Source organism: Lactuca saligna, chromosome 6 (assembly GCF_052625555.1).
Source record: "Lactuca saligna cultivar CGN05327 chromosome 6, ASM5262555v1, whole genome shotgun sequence".
In the NCBI taxonomy this organism is placed as follows: domain Eukaryota; kingdom Viridiplantae; phylum Streptophyta; class Magnoliopsida; order Asterales; family Asteraceae; genus Lactuca; species Lactuca saligna.
This window is the reverse complement of record NC_136422.1, coordinates 168,001,028-168,020,703: the sequence shown is the minus strand read 5'-3', so window position 1 is coordinate 168,020,703 and position 19,676 is coordinate 168,001,028.

The following is a 19,676-nucleotide window of genomic DNA, read 5'->3' as shown; positions in this document are numbered from 1 at the left end:
ACATTTGTGTGCTGGCTGTGAAATGGGGAAGCAAAGTCGTCAAAGTCACCCATCCATCATAAACACAAAGGTTGCTGAACCACTTGAGTTAATTCACATTGACTTGTGTGGTCCATCTTTTATTGAAAGCATAGGCGGTAGCAAGTATATTCTTGTTATTGTCGATGACTTTTCACGTTTTACATGGGTGTTCTTTCTGAAGCACAAATCTGAGGCAACTCTCAAGCTGAAGCTGTTTATCAAGAAAGTTGAAGTGCAGCTGAGGAAAGTTGTACGCAACATCAGAAGCGACAATGGGCTGGAGTTCAAAAATAAAGAATTTGAAGACTTTCTAGCGGAAAAAGGAACCAGTCACAACTTCTCAGCTCCCTACACCCCTCAACAAAACAGAATTGTCGAAAGACGAAACCGATCTTTGTGTGAGGCGGCCAGAACCATGTTAAGTTTCTCTTCCTTACCATTATATTTCTGGGCTGATGCTATTTCTGCAACATGTTTTACGCAGAATAGGTCCTATCTCAATAAGCGTTTCACTCTCACCCCTTATGAGATCATCAACAACAGAAAACCAAATGTCAAATTCTTCCATGTGTTCGGCTCACGATGCTTTATCTTCAATTCTAAAGAACATCGTAACAAGTTCGATGTAAAAGCCGATGAAGGGATTTTTCTGGGATATTCTCTTACTTCAAAAGCATATCGGGTCTTAAATAAGCGTTCAAGGAAGATTACAGAGACATATTATGTGACTTTCGATGATAGCTTCGTCAAAAGGATAAAGGCTACTGAAGAAGCAATTGGAGAAATTTTCACTCAAACAGGTCATGTCACGGCCTCGATTGCTAATTTTTTTTGAGCTGTTTAGGGAGTTATTCGATGAACCTGAGGAAGCCACTCTCTCAGAAGCCAAGGCAGCAGACAACAAAATCAACCATCTAAAGTAAATTGTCGATGAAGCCGCCAAACGACTGGGTGACGGAGAATCCGCTCCAAATAAAACTTCTCAGCACAATGCATCAGTTGAGGGGGAGGATCCATCTTCTTCAAAACAGTCAAGCTTACCAGTTGAGGGGGAGCACTCTCGTCCTGTTGCACCCGAACGCTCCAATGCACCCGAAGGTACTGTAGCAACCGAACGCTCCATAGCACCCGAAAGTACTGTAGCAACCGAAAGCTCAAAACTGTCGGAGAACTTTACACCGTCAGAGAGAACAACCACACCCGAAAGTCCTGCTGCACCAGAAAGCTCATCATTCGAGGGGGAGAATGTCGATACGTTTTATGATGAAGATAGTCAATCAGAATTGGAAGAGATGGTGAACGCTGAATTGGATCCTTCCTATGATCCAAATTACCCTCCTCTTGTCAAATGGACTAGAGATCATCTTGTTTCACAGGTTGTGGGTAATGTCTCTGAAAAGGTGTAGACCCAATCTCAACTGAAGGCAAAGCAAATTTCTTTATTTTCTAACGTAGAGTTCTGCACGTTTAACTCTTTCGTCTCAAAGGTTGAACCAAAGACAGTAAACACCGCTCTTGATCACTCTGATTGGGTTCAAGCTATGCAAGACGAACTTAATGAGTTCGAAAGAAATAAAGTTTGGCGTCTCATTCCAACTCCTCAAGATGCCTCGGTTGTTGGTCTCAAATGGGTCTTTAGAAATAAAATGGACAAGGAAGGCAATGTAATAAGAAACAAAGCGCGTCTAGTGGTGAAAGGATACTGCCAGGAAGAAGGAATTGACTACGAAGAGACTTTCGCTCCAGTTGCATGGCTGGAATCTGTTCGAATATTTCTTGCCTATGCCGCGCACAAAAACTTCGAGGTCTACCAAATGGATGTAAAATGCGCTTTTCTGAATGGAGAACTTGAAGAAACGGTCTACGTGGAGGAACCTCCTGGTTTTGTCAATGAGAAGTACCCAAATCACTTCTATATTCTGGACAAGGCAGTTTACGGCCTGAAACAAGCACCTAGGGCCTGGTATGAAACGCTAACTAAGTTTTTAAAGATGTCCAAATTCAAACAAGGTTCGGTTGACCCAACCTTCTTTCGTAAGAAGGAAGGTAACCACCTTATGATTGTACAAATCTATGTCGATGATATCATCTTTGGCTCAACGAATCCCAGCCTAACAGCTGAATTCAGAAAGCTGATGGAGACTAAATTTGAAATGAGCTCAATGGGTCCAATTAACTTTTTCCTTGGTTTAAATATTAGACAGGGACCCGAAGGCATCTTTATCAACCAGGAAGCATACACCAAAACTCTTCTTGCCAAATTTGGTATGATGGGAGACTCAAAGGTCAAAGTTCTAATGGCATTCGGCACCAAACTCACACCTTCCCTGGAAAAACCGGCAGTTGATATTACGCTATACCGCCAGATGATTGGGTCCTTAATGTATCTTACTACTAGCAAGCCTGATATAATGCTTTTTGTATGTTATTGTGCTAGGTTTCAGGTGACTCCTCGTGAACCACATATGCTTGCAGTGAAAAATATACTCCGGTATCTGAAATGAACTACCTCTCTCGGTCTATGGCATCCATCAAACTCAGGCTTCTTCATTCAAGCCTTCTCAGATGCAGACCTTGGAGGATGCGGTTTAGACAGGAAAAGCACCACAGGAGGTTGCCAATTCCTTGATGGGAAGTTGGTCAGCTGGCAGTGAAAGAAACAAACCTGCGTTTCTCTTTCTACAGCCGAAGCAGAGTACATCACAGCCGCCTCTTGTACATCTCAAGTCATTTGGAACCAAAGCCAGCTTCGTGATTATGGACTCAACATGAAAAAGATCCCACTATATTACGATATAGAAACTGCAATTAGGATCTGTCATAACCCAGTGCAACACTCTAAGACCAAGCACATAGCACTGAGGTATCACTTCATTAAGGATCATGTGGAGGATGGAAATGTCGAAATTCACTTTGTTCGAACCACTGATCAACTGGCCGATATCTTCAGCAAATCCCTACCTGAAGCAAGTTTCAATAAAATCCTTCAAGGTCTAGGAATGATGGAATCAGAGTCGGTACCAAAAACACCATCTCAAAGTTAAAAGGTGGAAGCGAAATGAACCGAACGCTCGGTCTATTTCGGGTTCGGTTCACATGGGAACCGAAATGAACCGAACGCTCGGTCTATTTCGGGTTCGGTTCACATGGGAACCGAAATGAACCGAACGCTCGGTCTATTTCGGGTTCGGTCCCATTGCACATATTTTCGCTCAATCTCAAAAAGGTGTTGTCTATGGTTGTATACTTTTGTAAAGTTGTTTTCCAAAAATCCAAAAATATTTTTTTAGGAACCGAAATGAACCGAGCGTTCGGTCCATTTCGGGTTCGGTTCAAATTTTATTTATTTATTTTGTTTTGTTTAGTTTTTCTCTTTTCAAAAACTTAAAATCTTCAAAAATATTTTCTTTCGTTTTCTTTCATTCTTGTTTAAATATCGATGGGACTGGTTTCGTTCTCACATTTTATACTGGTTAAGCGTCCCTAGAAGCATGCTGCTGCATGTAGTCTAAAGCCTCAACTGATTTTGAATAAAGCCTTAATGACTAGGTATATACAAACCTTGTCTTCCCAATAAGGCTGCTACATTTATTCTAATCCTGAGCTACCTTACTCTTTTCTCATATGGGTTAAGAGTTTACTGCTTGGTCATTATTTACAGCAAAGGTACTTTAGTTTCTTTTCACCACCTCAATATTTTTCTCCATCATATTTCGGTCCCATATTGTAACCCTTGAGACTCTCAGAAATAACCACTGAGGTTTATGGTTACACAATCTCTGTGTTTATGATCTTAGCCTCGTGTCACTACGTGCTAAGTGAAACCCTAAATTCAATAGCTAACATGAATTGACGGTAAACATGCAATCTCTTTCCGTTGTGAGATTCTTATGAAATTGTTATTTACCATAACATTTCTTCCCTTAGAATCCAGTTTTAATTTTTTTTTTTTGAGATTTCACAAACTCACATCTTCAATGAGTCACTATATATATATATATATATATATATATATATATATATATATATATATATATATATATATATATATATATATATTCCAACCTACTTGTTCAACAGACCACATCGGTCTCACAGGTACTTCATTTAGTCTCGGTCTTATGTCAAGGTCCGGGATTCTAAATTGAAGTGAAAGCCACCCTTTTAAGCCTTATCAAAAGATGCCTTTCAACACGTCTTAACAAGTGATTGATCATAATTCAACGGGAATCCATACAGACACTTTAAAGTCTCTCTTGACTTTGAAGAAAGTGATTCGTACCTGGGATCAACTGTTTTGTGTCTATATTGACATCACAAATTCCCACATAAATATCGCTTTATTTCCTTATCTTTGACAGTCTATGCACAAAAATCTTTGATTTTCCAAAAGTCTGGTTCGGTTCCATCATAATCTTGTGTTTGGATGACAGCTAATTAACAGATAAGACGCTGACTGAGCCGACAGAGCGGCTTCAATAGTGAACTGACGGGCACGCGTGCAACACGGAATAGTTTTTCTCTCTCATGCGTAATCATCGGGGTTGCCAACCGTCGCGATTCCGTCACATCCAAAACCGTTTCGTGTATCAAGAAGATTTGGGGGATGATTCTTCTCTCTCCTCTACCTACAGTATAAAAGCATCACTCCTGATTCATTCCACAATTACAGCAATCAAAAATTAATCGAGCAAAATCAGGCGATTTACTCTCTACTGTTCATCATTATCAACATTGCATTCAACAATGGCGGACTCTTCCTTAGTTCAGGAAACCTCTTCTCGCACCAACATTCTTCCCATTCACGCTCAACAAAGTCTGGTGATCGATTTAAACCCTAAAGCCTACGAGAACTATATGTATCCCATGGTGGAGTGTCTCAAATACTCTCCATTGTTTCTAGCCCTTTCAAAGGTTGAGATTGTGCCCATGGTATGCCATTCCCAGGTCTTCTCCACTGCTCATTACGATAAATCAGTGGATCGAATCTACTTCGACCTCCTTTCTCACAAGATCCCATCTCCAAGCAAAGCATCTGCTGGCTCCTAGGGTTTGAACCCGATGAATCTAGGGTTAATCCCGACTCCATAACTGTGGGACAGTTATTCTCGATGTTCTACAACATGGGCTACACAGAAATTCTCACGACTGTAACCAAGTTCAAAAAGTCGTGTCTTCCTCCTCCATGGAATGGCTTCTTCACTATTCTGTTCAAGGGGCTCTCTGAGCGAAGTTCTAGTTCTGATGGGGCCAGTAAATTGTTCATGACCATTCTCTATGGTCTATACAATGGCATCAACCTCGACTACGGCTCGGTTCTCTAGCAACAACTCATTCAGAGCCTTGCCTCCTCCTCTCGCCATACTGAAGTGTCCTATGCCAGATTTTGGACACTAATCACCAAATGGGCAATGGATAAGCTTCACGTTCCTACTATTGCCGATTCCCTCCTCTCCTCTATCAGTGTCTTCCACACCACCAAGATCATCGTCACTGATCCGACCAAGTTCTCCTTCGTCGGATCCATTCCGGATTCCATGTCCGCTGGTGTGTCCAAGGAGAGTGTGATCATGAAGGCCTACAAGGACTTTCGTCCTTCGGGTCCACGGGAACTTTCTGCAGAAATGGTTCAGTCCATCAATGACGCAGATAAACCAGCTGCTAGAGGGAAGAAACCGGAGAAATGGAAAATTAAGAAAGCAACAAAGGGAGCAAAGGGTCCTCTCCTAAGAAGCGAAAACCCTCAAAGACAGATCTTTCCCCCCCCCAGCGAAGAAGAAGAAAGCACAGCCGAAGAGGAAACTTATTCTCTCTTCTTCATCCAGCGATTCAGAGGATAACCAATCTGACTCAGACGAGTCAGCTAGAGGTGATACTCCACCTCACTCGCCTGCTCATGAGGTACCAGTTTCATCAAAACCTCCTTCCCCTTCTCCTATCCCCATACCCACCATAACCTCCTCCATTTCCATTCCCTCCATATCTAACCCTATTTCTATTCCCCTCATAACTACCTCTACTACCATTCCACCCACAACTACTTCCATACCACCACCAATCTTCACTGAAGCCACCAAAACCACCACCAGTGAGATTCCAACCAATGTATATGATACGGGGGTTCGAACTTCACAACCCGAACCTACTTCCGTACCCGAACCCACTTCCACTACCGAACCATCCGCCACACCCTTATCTCCTACTCCCTCTGCTGAAACCGAAACCCTTTTGGGAGGGGAGGATATGGTCTTTGATTCCATCTACTACAGCCCCTATCAAGTCCAAAGTGATGATGATGATGCTCCAGTTACCAAAAAGCACATCAAGGAACTCCACGAGAAGATTGATAATCTTGTGGCTTCTTCCTCTACCTCAAAATCTCACTTTTCGGAGGCTGCCATTCAGGGGATGGTGGAATCTCTCACCAAAGCACATGAAGCCTCCATTAGCTCAGATGTTGCTGCTATTGACAAATCTACAAAGGCTAGTGCTGAAGCGACCGAAAAAGTCGAAAAACTATTTCAAGATGCTCAGATTTGGCTGGAGTCTTTGCAGGCGGCATCAGAAACAAATACCAAGAAGATTCACACCGTTGTGGAGAAGCTAGTCCATTCTCTTGAAACAAAAAAAGACCACTTTTCCAGATTCCTTCAGAACCTCAAAGAAGACAATCAATCTTTTCAATCTTCGGTTGTGGATCGTCTTCTCTCCTTTCAAGCAACTCTTGCTGCTGAGTCTTCTACAAAGGATGATCTTGCTCGTAAATCTTCTGAGCTTAATCTTGCAACTCATCAGCTCTCCCAAGCCGAGAAGGAGATCGATTCTCTTTGGTCTGAGAAAGCTGTGGTTAGGAGTTGTGTGTCAGATGTTCATGGGGCTCTATACAACATTATCGAAGCCCATGATCCGATTCTTAACTATTCGGTGAGGCGCACTCTTGCCGAGAAGCTCGCTCCTATCCTTGCCTTTCTTAGCTGCATTGAAGGGATTCCTGAGCAGGAGGAACATCCGAAACAAGGGGGAGAAGGGAAGCCCACAACTCAATCAAAACCCCCTCCGATTTCCAAAGCTCAATCACTTCCAGTTTCATCACTTGTCCCTCCGAAAGCACCCAAACCAACAACTGTTCCTACATCAGGTTTGAGTGCTCAAAGCAAAGACAAACAAATCCTCAATGACAGTGATGAAAGTGAGGACCAGGAACCGATTTTCCAGCTTACTGAGGAAACAGGCCAGAGAGAAGGAGCTTAATGAAAATGCTCGTATTGCCAGAGAGGCTGAAGCAAAAGAGAGGAAGATAAAGGAGGCTCATGATCTCCTTGAAAGCAGAAAAACTCTATTTCCTCCTTGGACTCTTGAAGAGTTTGTCAAAGAAGCTATCGAGTCCCCCTGCACTCTTTGACTAGAACCAGTGATCTCCTTGGACCGGGTTAATTTGGTGGATTCCCAATTTGACATGCCCCTGACCAGAAAAGCTTTTATCTTCCATGCATTCGCCCACATAGCTGAAGTTCCTCATCCTAACCCGAAGGTTGATAGGGAGCTTGTAGACTTCTGTCTGAGGACAACTCAACCTCAGTATCAGACGTGGAGCGCACAGAAGATCATCAACATTCGGGTTCTCAAACCTGTTCGGGAGGGCAACTTCACCAATGTCAGATTCAAGGTCTTAAGAGGATCCGACAAAATCGAGCATTCCATCTCTCTAGCTGATCTTCCCAACTTAAACCCTCATGACTGGATAATCTTGCACAAGATTCTTCTTGTTAATGAAGTGGAATATGGTCCGATCATAGACCATTTCAAGAGAATGTTGGTGTGTTATATTTTGGAGGTTGCTAAGCTGGATCAAGAAGTTGCCAATGCTCTCAGGAAGAAGCCCACCATCACTCCAATCAGTTCTGCAAGCGATTTAAACAGAATGCAGATGGGAAAGATTGATCCTAAACAAAACTCAGTCATGTTCACTAAGGCAGAAGGTCAGAAATGCTTATTTGCTTTGGCTGACAAACATCTTTACACTACTTCGTGCTTGGAGCATGTTCTGGGTATCATCATTTGATGCAAACAGAACTCGGAGAGTGACAAGAAATACTTCAACGATATGATCAATTGGTACATTCACTTACGACAAACACTTCTTGCCATAATTCCCTGCCTATTCAAAACTGTGAAGAAAGCCAGTGCCGCAGGAGTAAGCAAGCTGGAGTGAGGTCTCGCCCCTATTGACGCAAAGGGGGAGATTTTTGGGTATTTGGTGTTGCGTCTTGGGCTCGTCTCTTAGCCCATTTTGTATCCGGTATGGGCCTGTCCATCCGTGACTTGTTTGATTAGGCTTTGTGTATTAATAGATGCTTGCATGCATCTTTTCGATAACAGATATAGATCGTTTTTACGTGTAATTTAGAAGATCTCTTTTGTAACCCTAAAATCCTCTACAGTGGAAGTTCTTAATCGAGCTCTGCTGAGGATTGAACGTTTTAATCATTCGACTCATTCAAATCCATTCTTGAGTATTGTTTCATTGTTTTACTTTCATTATTTACTTGTTACAAAGATCTAATCGATCAAAGAGTTTATAAATCTCAACAATATATATATATATATATATATATATATATATATATATATATATATATATATATATATATATATATATATATATATATATATTATTAACTTATAATATTATAAAGTATAAGGTTTGAATTTTGAACTTTTAAAATTCTAAGGGTTGGAACTAAAGTTTTAATTAAGACTTTACTTGCTCTAAAACTTGAGGGCAAGTTTTATAAACTTTCAAAACTTTTCATTTCTTGTAACTTATGAGTTAATAGAGTATTAAAAATGAAGACTCTTCATTTTTTATAACTCATGTGTTCTTTTAATGGCTTTTAACAAAGTGACTTTTGGTTTTTCCATAATTTGAGGACAAGTTATGGACTCCATTAAAACACATAATGATCATGAATTAATCTACCACATAGGTTACAAATAATTCCTATGATCATCTAAACATCATAAGAACAAGAACATGAATATGAACACTTTCAAGAATCAAAAATTACACTTAAAACTTGTAATTTTGATAATTATCATTGTAAATGGATTAGCATAAACATTACACCATCTAAAAACAGGTTTTCCAGTACCATAACAATTTAGGGTAATGTTTCTAGTCCATTTCCAGCAACTAAAATCGAAATTATGAACACTACAGCCTCTACTCGTCGAGTGCAAGAACAAACTCGACGAGTAGCTTGCATTTTGTCATGGAATCGTCGAGTCCCCCCATGGACTCGGTGAGTTCATACGAGTAGAAAGCAGAAAAATGATTTTTTTTCAAGTAGTTTGCACAAATAATCAACAAACAAGCCTAGGCTCTGATACCACTGATGGGTTTTGAGCATTCTAACACTTCCTAAGTGTACATGCAACCCTAATAACCTTGGATCTATGTTTGTCTAATTATCATGCAAAGTTGAATTCCAAGGTTATATTCCTATCTAGCATACATGGGGAACAATTTTTAACTTTAATGAAAGATAGAATAACTTACCTTATTGTTGCTTGTGATCCTTGAAACCTTGTGAGCCTAGCACCCCAAGTGTGATGCCTCAAATGCTTCACTCAACACCAAATACAAAGGAGTAAACTTTGAGAGAATTTTACACTTGCTAAAATCGGCCTAGCCCTCACTTGTTCATGTGTAACTGATTTTGGTGGAGAATGGGTTCCTTATATAGTGTTGACACATATAGGTTTACACCATGTAAACCCTAATGTGGCATGACTCTTCATTTCCATGACCCATGGGTTTGTAACTCCTATGGAGCATCCATGGAGCATCCTATGGGTGGAACCCAACTTGATAATACATGGAGCCTCTTAGCCCACTATACAAGAATGGATGATTTACATAATCAACCCATATATTTAATTAGTTATCTTTTGATCACTTAATTAATTCTAAATTAATTCTTGATCAAACTAAATAAATAATACTATTAATATATTAGAACTTATAATATATTAATAAACCACAAGTGTTATTTCTCTCATTTAGTCTATCCAATTGCAAGGTGCCATGCAACCCAAATGGACCATGTCGGTTCGGGTCAAGTACATACCAGAAATAGTTATGGACATAGACACCTTATCCAACATAAATTGGTGGACTTGACGAGAGATTTTGGATTATAGATCAATAGTTACAAATAACTGTTGTAAGGTCTATATTGTACTGTTTATGCTTTTGGTCTGTATTGGAACATGACATCTCGAGGTTTTATTATTTAATGAAAATACATTCTCTTTGAGAAACGTTTTGATAAATTTTATCATATTTCGTTTTGGGAACAAATTCCGCAACTCTTTTAATCAAAGGATTACTCTGATTTTATAAAACTGTAACAACGTAAAATTTCCAATTTAATTTTTCATTTTTAAACCACAAATGTATATCATATCATAATCTCAAAACCATAACAACAGTGTTTTCAAACAAATCCCAAGATCTCTCTAACATGAACTCCATCGGTCTGGGTGTGTACAAGTCAAGCCTTCGCCTTCCCACGGTCCTCGCTGGTACCTGAGACATCAAACACAACAACTGTAAACATAAATTCTTAGTGAGTTCCCGAAAATGCCACATATCACAAATACGCCACTCAAGGCTAAACCCAACCCTCCAGTCAAGATGTCTCAGCGGGACCCTCCAGTCCCACAGCTCGTCGGACCCTCTGGTCCAGTCATAGCTCGTTGGGCCCTCCGGCCCGATCAGAATCGTTGGACCCTTCGGCCCGGTCTATATAACCATACAGCATACAAATAACACATAGCATGAAATCTCTAAGACAACACATAAACTCATACATAGCACATGAGACCCTCTGGTCAACTCGAAATACCTACTCAAGGTAATGAATAGTGAGAAGACTTACCTCGTGTATCTCGGTAATTCGTAAATCTCGTAACTACTAGTGCTCGATCTCCCGAGCTATCGTCCTCCTACAACACAAGCATATATCTACATAATACCACCTTGACCCTGGCTGACTAACACTACAAAGTTAAACTAGTCAACTCTGGTCAACGGTCAACAGTTGACCCGACTCGCCGAGTCTGGCCTGGACTCGCCGAGTCCCTACGGGAACCCGATCCCTCTGAATCTCTTCCAACTCACCAAGTCACTCACCCGACTCGGTTACTCAGCCCCTGGTTCGTAATCACTGAACAACCCACACCAACTCGCCGAGTCTGGGAGTGGACTCGGCGAGTGCATTCCATGCACAATCCCAAACGTCCTTCTGAGGTCAGATCCACTCTACTAACTCATAGATCCAGTCCCCTTAAGCTTATTGACCACGTAAATTCAAAGTCTTGGTGCTCATTAAGCATCAAATAGCTCATTAATGGTGTTTTAGCCTCAAATACATTGATCCCAACCCAAAACCTCCATGGATGCATATAAAGCTTGGGCAAAGAGGTGCTCTGGACCTCTATGGGTCCAGATTCAGAGCCATAACTTGCCAAGGGACCATGAGGATACTAGATCTAGCCACAAATGGGTTCAAAAGCCCTAGATCTATATGAACATCACAATAACAAAGAAGAATTCGAAATGGTACCTCAGTTGTGATGTCCTGGACCTCAGTTCTTCAAGAATCCACCCCCTCTCTTGCTTCCTCTTGGCTAGATCTCCTCTTCCCTTGCTAGACAATAACTCCAATATCAACAATGGCTCCTTCCCTCACTTGAATCACTCAAATGCTCTAGGATCTCACTCTACGGACTGATGAGCGCAAATGACGGCCATAAGGCCCTTTAAATAGGCCTCAAACCCGAGAAATTAGGGTTTCATTAAACAGCGCATACTCGCCGAGTCCACCAAGGCGACTCACCGAGTCCGGGCATCAATCCGGGTGAAAAATCGCGTCTCAACTCGGCGAGTCTACGCACCAACTCGCCGAGTCCTTCCACAAAACTCAAAATAAAAAGATTAATTAATATACCTGAAATCCTGGATGTTACAAAAACAACGCATAAACAAATCGGTCTCTTTTTGGCCGTGAAATTGGGGATGTCACAGTTGGTATCAAAGCATTAGTTTAAGCAAACTAGGAATTTGTAGGATTTCTAGACTTAAACTTAGAATGCTAAGCGATGATTGTGAGATGAGTGTCTACCATATTTTAAGACACGAACACTATTATATTTAAGGAAAGTTGCCTAAAATTATTTTATGTGCTAAATGTTATATGTTGCTATATATGATATTATTTGTTCGGATCTATGGTTTGTTGTTGACCGGATCAGGAAACCTTATGTGTTTAGGATTCTATGCGTGTGTCTATGATATTAGAACTAGCATGTAAACATTTCGGAGTGATAAGGATGATTTGAATATCTACCATGAATAAAGATCTAAAATCACCTTATTCGGTGTATAGATAAAAAATGGCAAGAACCATGAGTGGAGGTGGAAACGTGAACGAAAACAGGAATCAACCACTTGTGGTTGAGCGAGTGGTTGTTGTAGCAGCAACACCTGAACCAATCACAATGGCTGGAGTGCGATCCATGATTCAAGCCATGATGGCTGAACAAAAGGAGGAAATGAGACAATTGTTGCTGAACAATAGGAGTGAACCCTCAATACCAGTTGAACAGCCTGAGCTGAATGAGGGGCAGTCAGAAGGAGGGAACTATAGTGGGACCGTTGGTCAAGCCAACCCACCGATAGATAAACGAAACAATCAGGATGGAGGAAATGACGGACATGGATGCAATTACAAGGATTTCATGGCATCCAAACCACCGTGTCTTTCTAGGAGCCCGACACCGATGCAAGTCATGGACTGTATCTCCGAGATGGAGACAATGTTTGAAAGTTGCGAGTGTAGCAACAAACAGAAGACCGCTCTTGCAATTCCTCTATTAAAATCTGGATACTGAGCTGGTGGAAGTTACTGGCTGGTTCGATGCCCAAGGGGGAAGCTAGCAAGATGTCTTGGGAAGATTTCCTAGTGCAATTGAAAATGCAATATTGCTCTGAGCAGGATCTTCTAGAAATCAACAACGAGTTCCAAAAATCTGAAGAAGGGAAGATTGAGCGTCACTGAATACGCTACAAGATTTATGGAGAGGATGAAGCTAGTTCCATACCTAATTCCAACTGAACTTTCCAAGGTCAAAAAGTTTGCCAATGGACTACCAGAGGACTTTGGTCCAATAGTCAAGCAAGCGACCACTCTAAAAGCTACCATCTGGGCTACTAAGACTGTCGAGACCCAGATAAAGGAAAAGAATATAGAGAATGGTGAAGTGGGCAAGAAAAGAAAGTTTGAAGGATCTTCAAGATTCAACAAGGAGAGCAAATTGCTAAAGTCAGGAGTAGAAAGAGGAAGTGAAGCAAGATGGTGCAAGAAGTGAAAGAAGAAGCACTTCGGAAGATGCAATGGAGAAGTAACCTGCTATAAGTGTGGTAGGACCGGTCACTATTCTAGAAATTGTACGTTCGACAATAGGAAGTGTTATGAATGTGGAGATGGTGGACATATTTCGAAAAGCTGCCCAAAGAAGGACGAAGCTGCAAGGAAAAACGCACCGCCACAACCAAGGGCATTCCACATGATCCTCGATGAAGCGAATCAAGGATGACGAATTTATAGCCAAGGATCAAGTTATGAAGTAGCAGTGCGAATAGTAACTTATGATGTAGCCTATTATAGGCATTGTATAAGGTGAACTTGGACTTTTGTGTAATTGTTTCAAGATATAATATAAACCTTGGTTTTGTTATCTGATGGTTAAATGATTGTGTGATTTTTGTATGGTGACTCAGTTAACTGCGAGATAATGCTTGGGACGAGTATGAGTAGGTGTGAATAGTAGTATAGATCTATACTACTGGAAGCACAGGTTTCACACTTGGATCAGGGAAAGTCACAAGGTTACCAAGAAGCTAGTGATTGGTCTCGTTCTATTCAAGTATGTCATTACCATTGTTTCGGTAATAACTAGTAAGATGGTTGTTATTCTGACCCTAGTGGTTATATCAAATTAAGTCCGACTACGATGAGAGGTCATCGGGACACGACCCATCGGTTTGTTACAATAGATAACAGAATGTGTTTATCCTAAAAAGAAGAAGGAGTCCTCAATAAGGACTTATTTTGTAACTCGAAGGTTACGATTGAAAGTACAACATGGTAAGAAAAGCAAATGCAAGATTGAGCATCGTCTGCAGTCAAGAAGCGCTAGAGTTAAATACTCTTTCGAGAGACATAGAAGTTACGATTAGTACTTAGGAAGAAGAGATAATGTATGGAATCATTATCCAAGCCCTATTTCGTTGATGATTCAGGGACGTAATCATCCTAAGGGCGGAGACAATTGTAACGCCCGTAGATTAGGGCTAGTCAATTTAGAGACGATAAGCGTCAAAAATGAATTTTTGATGAAAGATTATTTAGAATGAATAATCTTAAATTAGTTATAGTATATATCACAAGGATTTCGTACATATAAAAAACGCCGAAATCCGAGTTATAACGAAGAAGTTATGACCTATCGAAGTTTCGCGACAGAACCAACACGACGTTGAATGACATAAAAAGTGAATTTATGTTAGAGCTATATTAAGACTTAACGATCTAAACGAAAGTCGAAGAGTGCTTTAAATTGTGAGTGTGCATAAAAAGAACGTCCAAATCTGACTTCGTAAGAGGAAGTTATGATTTTTCTAAGTTTCGACATAGCGATATGCAGCCCGAATACTCAATTTGGGTTCGAGCGGTTTTTAGCCGAAACAATCTAAACGAGACTCAAAGATCTTGTTGATAGTAGTGCAATGGTAAAAAGACAGACGAAAACGGACGTCTGATGAAGAAGTTACGAATTTATAACGGAGTTTTATTGTCCCGGCCTACTAAAAATAAATAAAAAAATAAATTCAAAATTAGCCAACGAAGTCTAAACGAAAGTTGTAGAGCGTAGTCTCACCTACGCGTGGATATAAAAAACGTCAAAAACGGAGTTTGTATAAGGAAGATATGAATTTTTGAACTTTATTAAATAATTAAAATATTAAATTTAATTATAAATTTGGATATTATCCAAAAGGGGGGGGGGGGGGGGGAGTCAGCGACCTTATCCAGGTTACGCCCAGCGGCTCTCAGCCCCTATAAATAGATGTCGAGTGCAGCCGAGTTCTATTGCTCATTTCTTCCTTTCTCTCTCATTTTTGCATCGTTTCGCGTGCAAGAAATACCCCGAAGCCCAGGTATCATTCCCGAGCCCTGAAGCAAGTCCCGAAGCCCCGAAGATCCTGAGATGCAGAATTTTCGAGCCGAAGCTCTACCCACGAGAATCTCGGTTTTTGTGAAGATCTCCCGGTTTCACCAAAGAATACTACTTCTACAAGCCGTAGCGTTGTGCGATCATCTTTTGATCAAGTGAGTGTGTGGTTACTTTCATCTAACACATAAATATGAAGTATTTGCTTTGAAATACATGTTATGTGTATATATATTGTTGTTTATTTGAGATGAGTGTGGAATGGATGTTTTATATAGTTTTTAAATGAGTTAAACTATATATGTAATTTATATCTACAAATATGTTGGGTAGAACATGGGTAATAGTTGGTGTGTGATGAAATAATGTGATAAGAGATAGGTGAGGATATAATGGTGATGATAATTACGTGATGATAGATAGGTAATGAATTATGAGTCCAGGCAATGTTGTGGCTGTGTATTCATGCGATGATAGTCTAACACTAATTATGATTTACGAGTCCAGGCGATGTTGTGGCTACGTATTCATGCGATGATAGTCTAACCGTTATTATGATTTACGAGTCCAGGAGATGTTGTGGCTGCGTAATCATGTGATGATACCCTAACCCTTACTAGACACATATTGAGGGAGTGATCCCCGAATTAGTATTGTCTATGTGATGTAGGCGATGATCCTTAGGAAAAGTTCTTAGGAACAATCATATAAGGAAATAAGATGTAAGGAGATGAGAGGTAAGTATGATGTAGGATATGACCCTTAGGATAATATCTTTAGGGAAGATTAAACGAAGATAATGGGGATAGGTAATTGGGTTGATTGTTTGATGATTAAATATAATAATTGTATTATTGTGGGTTGAAAACCCTATATGCTCACCAAGCTCCCAAGCCTGACCCACTCAGTTTTCTTTGCATGACAGGTAATGGCACAAGAGTATAAATTGGTGGACTTGACGAGAGATTTTGGATTATAGATCAGTAGTTACAAATAACTGTTGTAAGGTCTGTATTGTACTGTTTATGCTTTTGTTCTGTATCGGAACATGACATCTCGCGGTTTTATTATTTAACGAAAATACATTCTCTTTGAGAAAATTTTTGATAAATTTTATCATATTTTGTTTTGGGAACGAATTCCGCAACTCTTTTAATCAAAGGATTACTCTGATTTTATAAAACAAAGCATAAACAAATCGGTCTTTTCTGGCCGTGAAATTGGTGATGTCACATATAAGTTCTAATATATTATTATGAAATCATGTTATTTAATTAGTATTGATCAAGAATTAATTTGGACTAAATTTAGTGATCAAAAGAGACTAATTAAATATATGAGGATTGATTGTGTAAATCATTCATTCTTATATGTGTGGGCTTATGATCCATGATTCCTTATGTTGGGTTTAACCCATGTAGTGACCCATGGGTACTCCATGGAGGTTAAAACCCATGTAGCATAAGGAATGGGTAAAGTCATGGGTTACATGGTGTAACCCTAATGTGCACACTATATAAGGACCCCTTTAGGTCAAACAATTGGTACTAGTTATACATATATGAGGGCTAGCCGATTGGAGCATGAGTGTCTTCTTCTCATCGTTATTCCATGTGTTGGTGATGTTGTGTGAACCATTTGAAGTGTCACACTTGAGGCACTAGGCTCTCGAGCTTCATGGAGTCAAGCTACATCAAAAAGGTATGTATTCTATATATTTTATTACCCAAGTATCAAAGATTGTATGCTAGTTAGGGTAATACCTTGGAATATTCATATTTGCATGTATAATAGAAAAACATAGATCCAGGGTATTTAGGGTTGCATGTACACAACAGGAGTTTAGAATGCTCAAAACCCGACAGTTTTCAACATCGAACACCTGGACACATTGCCAGAAATTGTCCAAATCGTGCATATGTTCCCTACTATGCACAAGGTTGGCAGAATGCGCCAAGAGGGAGATCTTTCAAAAGAAACACTTCGAGGCCACGTTCAAACAATGGTGACTGGAATGCCAAGAAGGGCAAGAATTAAACTCCCAAGGTCAAGAAGGAAATTTCGGCCAAAAAGCCAAGTTCAAGGGATGATCCTGTGAAAACAAGATAGGTTAGGTCAAAGCCATCTCAGCAGCCCATTTCATGTTCAAAAACAAGTGTTGAGGCATCCATTCGAAAAAATAAGAAATGGGTTAAACCTAACTACATATGGGTACCAAAGGTTCATTCTCCCAAATAATCTAATGATTCTAACATTTCTTCATCTTCTGTTTGTGATAAACAGGATATGTCATGGGAGAGAAGTACCTTGCATTGATGACAAAGGTCAACCCAGTTTCAAAATGGACTGCATTCCAAAGACCAATTAATAATGCACTTTGTGCTCGAGCAATTATGGAGGCATATCATCAAATTTCGGTTTGTTGGTAGTGGCTATTTCAGGCACATGATAAGGGACATCTCTCAACTGAACATCACTTAGAACTTTAAGTGAGATTATGTGTCTTTTGTGGGAAAGGAAGAAAGGAAAGGATGATATATGGGGTTTGTGCTTAATGATGTAAAGAATTTTTTGATCTATTCTAAGATTGAAATATGTGTGCTGTTCTCAGACCATGTGGATGAAAATTCAATTGGTGACTTACGGTTTAATTTTTCTTCTCGATACTCTTGAGTTTTTCTTCATATGATTCGTTTTGAAGACAATTTTTTTATTTTCTTATAAATTTTTTTTGTAGGTATCATTTAGAAGTGATATGAAGCTTAGTGCTAATGGGCAATCTGAAATTCGTGTAATGCACTGAAGCCAAAAATGTCTAGACTCTGTGTTCAATATGCTGGTAGGCACAAAGGATCCAAAAGGACTAGACTTAGATTGAAAAATGAAAGGACTTGACCATATGCACTTAGATAGTTTCATTTGGATAGGGCTGACAATACAACGTTTGGGTAGATTGAACAGTGGGATAAACATGGGAACTTGCAGGATACACTAAAAGTCATATGTATCTAGAACTGTGGTTCAACATTTCCTTGATGTATGGAATTATATCCTTAATTCCGGTATTGATAGGGTGACTGAGGGGTTCTGATAAAGTAGGTTTGTAGGAAATTGTTTTCTTGCTTTCTATCTGTCAGTCATATGTTGCTTCCTTTGCGCGATTGGAACATATCCGACCTAGAATGCAACATATACAACTCTATCTCTATGCATTCCCTTATCTATGCAATTCTTTCTGTCTGTTATCCATATTTTTTCCCCTCTACGTGATCGGAAGATCCAAACTGGGACACAACATATGCACCCTACTATCTCTCTAATCCTCTATATATGTTAGTCATATGTTGTTCCCTCTGCGTGATTGGAAGACATCCGACCTGGGATACAACATATGCACTTATATATCTGACTTCTCTCTAAATGATTGAATACTCACCTAAAGTAAGGAGTTCTTTGGAAGTTCTTGATTATCGGGGTATGTCGGGAAATGGGGAACACGTTCTAGTGCATCTAAAATTGAACCATTTAATATGTAACAGCCCGGAATTTCAGGTATTGTTATAATATTGTTTTTGGGGTGTTTTAGGAGGGGACTCGGCGAGTTGGAGCCAGACTCGCCGAGTAGGACCATAGACTGGGTCACGGGTTCGCGACTGGACTCGATGAGTCCATTATGGACTCGGCGAGTCTGCGCTGTTCAGCGGAAACCCTATCCGTTCGGTTTTGGAACGTATATAACGGACTTATAGGTCGTCATTGTCCGTCTTTAGCGACTAAGAAGAACCCTAAATTGGTTGTGGGCATCTAGAACAAGGATTGAAGGCTATTGGTGATCTTGAAGAAGTTATTGTGCAAGGAAGAGAAGGGTTTTGGCTAAAGGAACAGCAAGGGAATCAAGTTCTGAGGTTGGGGACACAGAGAGTGCATTATTCAGGTAATATTTCGGATCATATTCTGCTATGTTGATGTGTGCATGGATTTAGGGTTTATGGAACCCTTTTGTGACTAGATTGATTATTACCCTTGTTCCCCAAACGATTGTAACCCTGTATTAGGACCTTTAGAGGTCCAGAATGTCCCATGCCTGTGTATTTCGGGAATTAAGAGAGGTTTTGGATTGGAATCCTTATGCCTTAAGTCAAAAGGTAAATTACAAGTCTTGGGGTGTAGCATGAGCACCTAAATGAAGGCCTTACGTGTTGTACCAGCTTAGGAGGACCAGACCTATGAATGGTCGGGACAATACTGATCTCAGGAAGCAGTTTGATCGACTGCATGGCATGGACTCGCCGAGTCCGATGAACAGACTCGGCGAGTAGCTTGGAGATTAACTGGGACTCGTCGAGCTGTTCTTC